The sequence below is a fragment of the Staurois parvus genome, unplaced genomic scaffold (assembly GCF_062004578.1).
Source record: "Staurois parvus isolate SC_StPar_1 unplaced genomic scaffold, SC_StPar_1.0 ptg001490l, whole genome shotgun sequence".
Classification (NCBI taxonomy): domain Eukaryota; kingdom Metazoa; phylum Chordata; class Amphibia; order Anura; family Ranidae; genus Staurois; species Staurois parvus.
In genome coordinates, this window is record NW_028319286.1 from 360,001 (window position 1) to 371,112 (window position 11,112).

General features: G+C 50.7%; 1 protein-coding gene across 2 annotated transcripts in view; it reads right to left on the reverse strand.

The window, feature by feature from the left end:
- CSNK2A1 (casein kinase 2 alpha 1) overlaps positions 1-9,495 on the reverse strand; it is a 50,320-nt gene extending 40,825 nt beyond the window's left edge. For both annotated transcript variants that reach the window (XM_089662544.1, XM_089662543.1), the window contains exon 1: positions 9,375-9,495. The gene's annotated coding sequence lies outside the window, so the exon portion shown is untranslated. The remainder of the gene's footprint in view (positions 1-9,374) is intronic.
- Between the last annotated feature and the right edge of the window lie 1,617 nt (positions 9,496-11,112).

Below are 11,112 nucleotides of genomic sequence, written 5' to 3' on the forward strand. Positions count from 1 at the left end.
AAAGTTTCATATCAGAACTTCAATCTACATTTTTGTTCCATGGCAATGACTCAAAACACTGAAGCCAAGAAGCATGACAGCCGGGGAACTTGTATCTTAAGTCTGAACCCTGAAGAAAACAAACCATCCCAGCACTGCCACAGGTGAACGCACATTTATGCCTAGGGTACCGGTAATAAGGCCTTCTACTTGCCTTATCCCTCGCTCCTGCAGGCTCCTTCCACGCCCAGACTGGATTCTGCAGAGACTTTGCAAGCACTCTGTCGGTCGCAGCCACTCTGATATATTATTTATTTCAGGTACTTATATAGTGCCGTCAATTTACGCAGCGCTTTACATATACATTCATTCACATCAGTCCGTATCCCTCAAGGGGCGTACAATCTAAGGTCCCTAACTCGCATTCATACATACACATACTAGGGCCACTTTAGACAGGAGCCAATTCATCTACCAGCATGTCTTTGGAGTGTGGGAGGAAACCCATGCAGGCACAGGGAGAACATTCAAACTCCAGGCAGGTGGTGCTGTGGTTGGGATTTGAACCCACGACCCTAGTACTGCCAGGTGGAAGTGCTAACCATTTAGCCACTGATCTCAAGTACAATGCAGAACCAATGGCCCAGCACTGTATGCAAAGGCGATGGTTTGCTGACAAACCTGAGGGGCGTGCTGACTGCGGGGGAAGCGAGGGATAAGTAACTTGTTCCTTGTACCCTAGGCATAAACAAGCATTTAAAGAAGTTCTCCTTGTGCAGCATATTACACATTACAGCCATATTTAGGGTGTTAACATGTAATATTGCTTCAGTACGTGTCCCCCTCACTCCCCTTTCCCTGTGACAGTGGGTGGGGGATTTTCTCCCGCCACTGACTGTCACATTTTTAAATACAGCGCGGCACTGCGGCGCTGTGCCTGCAAAGCATGGTCATTCATTGGAATCTGTGAGAGAACTACAAGCCCCATCTGCAACTGCAGCAGGGAGCATGTACTTTTCAATGAACTGTGAGGGTGCTGATGAGCGCCCTCCGTAGATCACTCACAAGCGCTGCAGCTTTCAAACATCCCGTACAGAGGTATGGGCTGAAGGGCTTGTCTGCAGGAGCTCGACATTGCTTCCACCATCCACTGATCAAGGGTGCAATGCTTTACAGGGTCATGTAAGAAAAAAAAATTAAAAATGTTCAAGCTTTTTTTGCAAACGTGTATTTATTGTTTTTTTCTACAAATGTGAACTTGGCCTTTAGAGATCGGTATGTTTTTTATATTCTCAGTTAAGCTTTAACAAGAGGTCAGCAACAACAGTCTCCAGACTTCCTCAATATCTATTTTTTTAAAATCTTATTTGCTATAAACAGGAGCAGCAGCAGGTAATCAACAAGCACCGCCACAGCCGGGTGCTGCGCTGCCCCCTCCAACCGCCACAGCCGGGTGCTGCGCTCCCCCCTCCAACCGTCACAGCCGGGCGCTGCGCTGCCCCCTCCAACCGCCACAGCCGGGCGCTGCGCTCCCTCCTCCAACCGCCACAGCCGGGCGCTGCGCTCCCTCCTCCAACCGCCACAGCCGGGCGCTGCCCCCTCCAACCGCCACAGCCGGGCGCTGCCCCCTCCAACCGCCACAGCCGGGCGCTGCCCCCTCCAACCGCCACAGCCGGGCGCTGCCCCCTCCAACCGCCACAGCCGGGCGCTGCCCCCTCCAACCGCCACAGCCGGGCGCTGCCCCCTCCAACCGCCACAGCCGGGCGCTGCCCCCTCCAACCGCCACAGCCGGGCGCTGCCCCCTCCAACCGCCACAGCCGGGCGCTGCCCCCTCCAACCGCCACAGCCGGGCGCTGCCCCCTCCAACCGCCACAGCCGGGCGCTGCGCTGCCCCCCCCAACCGCCACAGCCGGGTGCTGCGCTGCCCCCCCCAACCGCCACAGCCGGGCGCTGTGATGCCCCCCCCAACCGCCACAGCCGGGCATTGCACTGCCCCAACTGCCACATTATGCTTATGACATGGTCACTGCAAAGTTCCAATCTCACAAATTAGGGTGATTCCGGTATCAGTGCCTACACTAAGCAATTGCAGGAGTACCTGAAACCAATACCTTTGTGGTGAGATTTGCAGTTTGATTAGATCCATTAACTTAAATTGCACCACAAAGGTTTGGGTAATCCGTATCGGCAAATACTTGAGCACAAGTATCGGTACTCATACTTGCCGATAAAAAAAAAACGGTATCAATGCAACCCTACTACTAAAACATTGCCGATTCTGAAGCCTCAATACAGTCACTAACCAAGGACAAATATATAAATAAGGACTCAGTTTGTGGACTTTTCTCATTTGTATTCGCTTCCAACTACTAGCTAAGACAAAAGTGAAACAAATGGGTCAGCAGGACTGCCATACAAACAGCATTTTCTGAAGGTGCTCAGCAATTGCAACCCGTACCACCCATATTCTCCATAGGTCATGCTTTTTACAATCATACAGGTCCAAGGCGTGCTGTGGGATGAGACAATAATTACGCCTTATCTCCTGAGAATTATCAGATTGCGACTATAATTTGCTGATATTCTAGTACCGAAAATACAAAATGCTAAACCCTTCTGCAATCTGCTATGCAATTAAAATTTAATTTGCTCCCCATGGTAAACTTCCCATGCATCCAGATTTTTCTTTTTTGGCCACATAACTAAGGGATCTAACAGATGTATTTTAGCTTTTACCGCCATAATTCATGGTATTTGTGTTTCCGGGAGTCACAGGTGTTGGTGCACAGCCGTGCCCGATCAATGACAGACTAGCAGATGCCACAACTGTATTGCCTGTAAACCCGGGACACACCCTGCGATCTCAGGTGCAACATGCGATTTACAAATCACAGCTGAAGTCACATCTTATGCGATTCTATGGCAGTGCCCTAATAGGTGCGATTTCAAGAAGCACAGTTTCAAAAATAGTTCCTGCAATACTTCAGTGGTGACCCCGCATTCACTCTATCCGCTCTCCCCGGACCCTGCATTCACTATATCCGCTCTCCCCGGAACCCGCATTCACTATATCCGCTCTCCCCGGACCCCGCATTCACTATATCTGGTCTCCCCGGACCCCGCATTCACTATATCCGGCCCCCCCGGACCCCGCATTCACTATATCCGGCCCCCCCGGACCCCGCATTCACTATATCCGGCCCCCCGGACCCCGCATTCACTATGTCCGGTCTCCCACAGTACACAGAGCATGGAAATGCAATTATTTTAAATATAAACGGCTAAATAACTTTTCTCACCAGTATACAGCAGTGTCAATTCTCCCAATTGTCCTATGAGGCTGCAGGACCCCTGATCCTCTGTCTGGACAGTGCTGATAGGCTGATGTCTGCTGATCACAGGCACCCTCCCAAAAAAAACCCAATAAAACTGTCTAGCAATACACACCAAACTGAGCATGTGCAGGTTGCCCCTAAGACACTATTCTACCAGGAGACATATTGGGGACAGTAGAAGGGGAGTATCAGAAAAGTCAGGACCAAACATCCTTTTTAAACAATGCAGAAGATTAACCCCTTCGGTTCCACAGTGAGTATAACAAGCATGCTTTACTGCATCTACAGACCGATTGTACTGCTGCGGGTTTAGTAACACTTTAAGCTCATCGCGTAACACAATCTGATTGTACAATTTCCTTTTGATGCACCAAACAACTATGTACCGCAAAAGCCTGCTTGTGTGGATGGATTAGGGAGGTCCTCATATTACATAGTTTTGGTAAATCCAGGATCAGGTCTTCCCATCCCTCTTGTATTGAAGCTGCATTGTTGCTGTATTGTCTCCCTTTATATTGTAAAGCGCTGAGCAAACTGTCGCTGCTATATAAATCCTGTATAAGAAGCTTGACTGTACGGTCAAAATGTAATGAGTATAGAGGAACCTAAAAAGCCACTGTACAATCAGACTGCATACGGCTCATCATACAAGTTACAATCTGAATATAAAAGTTACCAAAACTATGTAATACGGAGGACCTACCTATGCCAGCCTTCGTCAACCACACTGCCATGGCAAAATACCTAAAAACTCACCCAAAGCCGCCTGCCTTTTTCTTTTTTTTTTTGTTACAAACGGTCACAGGTTATTATTTTGCAGCATTTCTACCTTGGGCAAGTGAAGTCCAACCACCAGCTTCAGTTACCGGACACATTGGACGCGTACACAGCATCCTCATTCACTCCAATGTTGGGTGTCCTACATGTGTGGATGCTCCTGCCATACATAAAGTTTGCTTTCTTACATTCTAGAATGGGGTGCTATCCAATCAGTGAAGTCCTTGCACTACATACTGATCTAAAAATGAGTGTACCATCAAACTGCAACGTGTGTAATGACCTCATAACTATTTTGTTTCATGTTTTAGATACAATGTGGAACTAGAAGCCATGCTGGTGACCCCCGCTGGCTAAATTCCCTCCCTTAGTCATCAGGTCTGAAAAAAAAAACAAATTTGGAGATTTCAAAACAGGAAGAGAATTCTTCCCCATGGCAACACTTTCCCTTGTGAGGGGAGAGCCCTCACTTTAGAGATTTCATCACACTTCCTGTTTTGTCTACAGGACAGGAAGCGAAAGAAAATCTCTTATAGGTTCACTAAACAATGCATATTGTATATAATTGCTACACAAGTCATATGGTAATGAAACGTTAATAAAAATGCTTTCCTTTTCAATCAGCAGTACTGAACATTTCTGTCAAATGCAACGCAATACGGCAACAGTTGTACAAAATTTCCCCAGAAATTGCATTTTCTGGATCTGTGATTGGCCCACTGATTTTCACAAAAATCTGCTTGAAGATACAAGCCAGATTTTAGGCTTCCCTGCAACAAAACTTTTTTTTGGTGAGATACTCCCAAAGGGTGAATAACTTCTAGGATGCAGACCCTGCCACTTTCCTCATTAAAACCCAGCAAGTTCATTAGCTGATCAATAATGAACAAGTCGCTCCCATTCAAATTCACTTTGCGCACTGACACAATCACACTGCTTCTTCTTCAGAGCAGAAAGAGATATAAATCTGCAACAAAGTTTGTTAAAAGCCATACAATGTACAGAGATCACTCAGAAAAGAATGTTTTTTTTCCCTTTCAACAAAAAGTGGAGTTACTCATTAAAAGGAAAACAGATGGGGAAAAAATATTATAATATAGAGAGAGAGAGAGATCAGTGGTCTCCAAACTGAGACCCAGGGGCCCTTTGCTTGCCTTTATCTAGCCCTTGGGACACTATTCTGCTAACTGATGCACTATTCCTCCCACTGACACCAACGGTGGGGCACTATTCCTCCCACTGACACCAACGGTGGGGCACTATTCCTCCCACTGACACCAACGGTGGGGCACTATTCCTCCCACTGACACCAACGGTGGGGCACTATTCCTCCCACTGATACCAACGATGGGGCACTATTCCTCCCACTGACACCAATGATGGGGCACTATTCCTCCCACTGATACCAACGATGGGGCACTATTCCTCCCACTGACACCAACGGTGGGGCACTATTCCTCCCACTGACACCAACGGTGGGGCACTACTCCTCCCACTGATACCAACGGTGGGGCACTATTCCTCCCACTGACACCAACGGTGGGGCACTATTCCTCCCACTGACACCAACGGTGGGGCACTATTCCTCCCACTGACACCAACGGTGGGGCACTATTCCTCCCACTGACACCAACGGTGGGGCACTATTCCTCCCACTGACACCAACGGTGGGGCACTATTCCTCCCACTGACACCAATGATGGGGCACTATTCCTCCCACTGATACCAATGATGGGGCACTATTCCTCCCACTGACACCAACGGTGGGGCACTATTCCTCCCACTGACACCAACGGTGGGGCACTACTCCTCCCACTGATACCAACGGTGGGGCACTATTCCTCCCACTGACACCAACGGTGGGGCACTATTCCTCCCACTGACACCAACAGTGGGGCACTATTCCTCCCACTGACACCAACGGTGGGGCACTATTCCTCCCACTGACACCAACGGTGGGGCACTATTCCTCCCACTGACACCAACGGTGGGGCACTATTCCTCCCACTGACACCAACGGTGGGGCACTATTCCTCCCACTGACACCAACGGTGGGGCACTATTCCTCCCACTGACACCAACGGTGGGGCACTATTCCTCCCACTGACACCAACGGTGGGGCACTATTCCTCCCACTGATACCAACGGTGGGGCACTATTCCTCCCACTGACACAAACGGTGGGGCACTATTCCTCCCACTGACACCAATGATGGGGCACTATTCCTCCCACTGACACCAATGATGGGGCACTATTCCTCCCACTGACACCAATCATGGGGCACTATTCCTCCCACTGACACCAATCATGGGGCACTATTACCCCCACTGATACCAATGATGGGGCACTATTCCCCCCACTGACACCAATGATGGGGCACTATTCCTCCCACTGATACCCATGATGGGGCACTATTCCCCCCACTAACACCAATGATGGGGCACTATTCCTCCCACTGATACCAATGATGAGACGCTATTCCTCCCACTGACACCAATGATGGGGCACTATTCCTCCCACTGACACCAATGATGGGACACTATTCCTCCCACTGATACCAATGATGGGGCACTATTCCTCCCACTGATACCAATGATGGGGCACTATTCCTCCCACTGATACCAATGATGGGGCACTATTCCTCCCACTGACACCAATGATGGGGCACTATTCCTCCCACTGACACCAATGAAGGGGCACTATTCCTCCCACTAACACCAATGATGGGACACTATTCCTCCCACTGACACCAATGATGGGGCCCTATTCCTCCCACTGACACCAATGATGGGGCACTATTCCTCCCACTGACACCAATGATGGGGAACTATTCCTCCCACTGACACCAATGATGGGGCACTATTCCTCCCACTGATACCAATGATGGGGCACTATTCCTCCCACTGATACCAATGATGGGGCACTATTCCTCCCACTGACACCAATGATGGGGAACTATTCCTCCCACTGACACCAATGATGGGGCACTATTCCTCCCACTGATACCAATGATGGGGCACTATTCCTCCCACTGATACCAATGATGGGGCACTATTCCTCCCACTGACACCAATGATGGGGCACTATTCCTCCACTGATACCAATGATGGGGCACTATTCCTCCCACTGATACCAATGATGGGGCACTATTCCTCCCACTGATACCAATGATGGGGCACTATTCCTCCCACTGACACCAATGATGGGGCACTATACCTCCCACTGACACCAATGATGGGGCACTATTCCTCCCACTGACACCAATGGTAGAGCTCTATACCTACAAATATTAAATGGGGCAATGCCAAAAAAATGTAAGTTTCTACTGACCACAGTCTGCCCCTCTTTAAGTCTGAAGGACAATAAACTGGATCTTTGTTTAGAAAGTTTGGAGACCCCTGATCTGGATACAAAACAAAGGTTTTACCCTGTACTCCATTAACCTTTTGCTAACACACATGGAGGGTGGGCTTTAATGCTCAGCCACTGTGTATATGCATCCATGGCGACCTGAGGTTGTGCGCAAAGAACGTGCTCCCAGCACACTGACTGAGCTGTCACAGCTTGTAACTGGGACAGACTCTTGACCATGTGACCGTTGTGAGTCAATCACAGTGGTCTCATGATAGAGAATCCATGTCCCCTCCCAGGCATTACATCAAAATTAACCCCAAACCAAAAGTGTAATATATTGCAGCATACCAGCCATTAGATGTGGCTACATTAGTTTTCTTTTGGCTTTTCACCTGGTGATCTGGCCAGTAACACACCTCCTGTATTAGGGCGCCCCCACTCTGGAAAAAAGGAGCGCAGGGGGCACAGTAAACAGCAGCATTGTAAGTCTGGGGGGGGGGGGGGGGGTTAGATGTACTAGCAGATTTAACATCTTCTAGCCAGCCGTACGGATATTTGTGGCATCTCGGCAAGCAGGCCTCAACACCAAGAGGATATATATATATATGTAGATGTACCAAAATGTAAACGTTGCTGTGCCAAGATAGTGCGCCCTGCAAGCTCTCAGCAGTTACTGGCGGGTAACGGAAAGCTTCTGCCCGTAAGTAGGCTTTCCGACCCCGTGACAGCCAATCACAGCGGTCAATGCCTTCCTCCACCTCCCAGTGTCTGAAACCTCCTAAAGGGCCAGGAGGCACCAGCAGGGGTGAAACACTCCAACTAAAGCCCAACTCCGGCTCACACCAAGAGCAGTGACAGCTGTTTTTTTTTTCCTTTTGGGAGCTTATCATTGTAAGCACCCCTGTCAGTGATAATCTGTCACAACCCTCCAACTCATGGGTGCTCAGCCTGCGGCCCCCCCAGCTGTTGCAGAACTACAAGACCCATCAAACCTCTGCCTTTGGGAATCATGCTTGTAACTATCAGCAGCTTGCAACGCCTCATGGGACTTGTGGTTTGGCAAAAGCTGGAGGGCCTCAGGTTGAGCACCCATGCTGTAACTGCTACATCCACAGCTTGTGAAAAAACAGACTTGCTGGCCGGATCATCAGATTTAAAAAAATAAATAAAAAAGCCTGAAAAAGCGAAGGCAGCCACCACAGTCAGGATCAGATACGCTGCAATATAATATGTTTCCATCTGGCGGGTGTTAACCAGTTGCCACACATACGGGTCCACGGTGGTCTGCGGCTGCGCGCAATGCACGTTTCCGGCACGCAGACCGAGCTGTCACGGCTTCCAGTCACGTGACTAGGAGAGCCAATCACTGCGGTTACATGATGGAGAACCCACACCACCGCCTGCGCATTAAAGTCCATTTACAGGGCCACCGGGAGGTAACAAAGGGGTTAAGAAAAAAATAGCAATTCTGAAAGGAAATAGAGAAGGGTGTATGGATTCAGCTGTAGATTTGGGGGGAGATGAGGAGGACACAGCAATCCTGAGTGATATATGAATGGGATGTTCCCACCCCAGCAGGCTCAGCAGTGCAGGACACACATCACCTATAATAACCTATAGGAGCTCCCACTACTCCTCATGTCCAATGAAAGGAGGGCACCGATACCGATCTTTACCCCATCGCTGATCAGTACCGCACCTTACCGCCCATAAGGTGTCACCACACCCGGATCACCCCACCATCACCGGTCCCGGCTCCCTCCGCTCCCCCCTTTGCCTCTTCCCCGCCCCCCCTCTCAGCCTTCACACCCGGAGATGGCGGGTCTACAGGTAAGCCCAGGCCCCGCCCTATAGCGGGCGCCCCCTCCCTCTACTAAAACCCCGAGCCCCCCCCCCCAGGCCACCCGAGCCCAGCCGGGACATCCGCACCTGCTGTTCCCGCTCCCCGCGGCCGCCGCTCCCGCCGGGATCACACAGACAATATGGCGGAGACACACGGCCGCCAGCCGCAGGGACCACAGCGAGGCTGACCGGAAGCGGAAATACACTCCGCTCGCTGCGGCGGGCCGCTATACCGGGCGCCATCTTGCGGTTGGCGAGGGGGGGAGCTACCACCCCCTCCGATGACCCAAAAACCGACGGCCGGCAAACGAGCAAGCCCAGACTGGGAGTTCAGTACCGAAGAAAGGATCGCAATCCCGGGGAGAGGAGAGTGAGGCAGCGCGGGGGGGTGGCCGGACAGCCGCCGGCTGACTAAGCAGAAAAAAAAAAAAGGCCAACCACAAGATGGCTCCGCGGGGCTCAGAGGGCAATTCCCGCATGCGCGGAGCCTTTGCAGGAGCCGTGGAGCCTTCTGGGATATGTAGTTGACGGAGGCAATAAAATATATTTATTTCTGGCAAACGTGGCCGGGATTGGTGAGCTGAAGTGTAAAATAAAGATGAAGGCTTGGAATGTGGGTGTCAGAGGAAGGGTCCTGGCTGGGTCCAGTCTAGGTATTGGGGGGGGGGCTCCTATCATTCAGTGTGCCCTCCTGACCAGTGACACCAGTATAGATGCCAGGTAAAGACTGGGGGGAAAAAATGTAAAGACTGGGGGGAAAAAATTCAAAGTCTGGTGGATTCCCATCCTTAGGCCCCGTTCACACCTGCGCCTATGTGCGTTTTTTTTGTGTGCGACAGCCTAGAGCAGCCCAATCACTAGGCCACAGCAGCTCCTGCGCCTTTTTTTAGGGGGGACCTTGCATGTTGTCGTACCGCATGTCTCCTAGCCGTGATGAGGGCGCCGTGAAGGCAAGCAATAAAATGCTCCAACGTGCCTGGTGGCTGTCTTCTCCAGCGCTGTAAACTTCAGCTCCGCTTACAACGCCGCGACGGTCTCAAGTGCCGACTGCGCATGCATAGGAGGTCATCCGCCGCCAACCAATGGCGAGGCCCAAAGAACGACACTCAGATGCCGGCACCGACGAGGGACCATTGGATAGGAGCATTCACCCTTCACTTCCACTTGAAGAATGAATGGCACTGCAAACGTGATGGGCTTTTGCAAGAAGCATGTGTTTCTGCACGTCCCCGAAACGCACGGGTGTGGAAGGGGCCTCCGGATCTTGACTGCCATAGAGTAAGCGCTCCCGAATGAAGCCAGCGTTGGAGAGAAAACATTTTCACGGTGCTGCCAAATGCACTGAAGTAGCTCCTGCTCCATTTCTTGGTGGAGCTCCATGAGTTGCAGTACCCCACCTCTCCTAGTCGTGTTTGGGGCGCTATTAGAGCGGAACTAAAGAAAGAGTGAGCAGGCACGCCCGGACTCTTCTGCAATAAAATGATCCTAGCTGCCTGCTCACCGTCTTCTCCAGCTTTGTAAGCTGGGCTTACAGCGCGTTGCCAGTCTCTGAATGACGACATGATTGGGTAGTGTGCATGGAGTGACACCAACATGTGCTGGCCAATAAGAAGAATATGCTGGTGAGGAACCGCTGGGACTGAGGTTGGGAACCGCTGCTCTAGGCAAAAAGTTTTTATTTAGTTTTGAATAGAGCGGGCTCGGCCACCTGTTGATAGCGATCTACCTATCGATCGTAGGTAGGTAATGGGTGGATCGTGTACCTCCCTTGCTGACCCCCAAAACCTGGATAGGAGCAGGGGCAGTATTTACTGGAACCAATCCT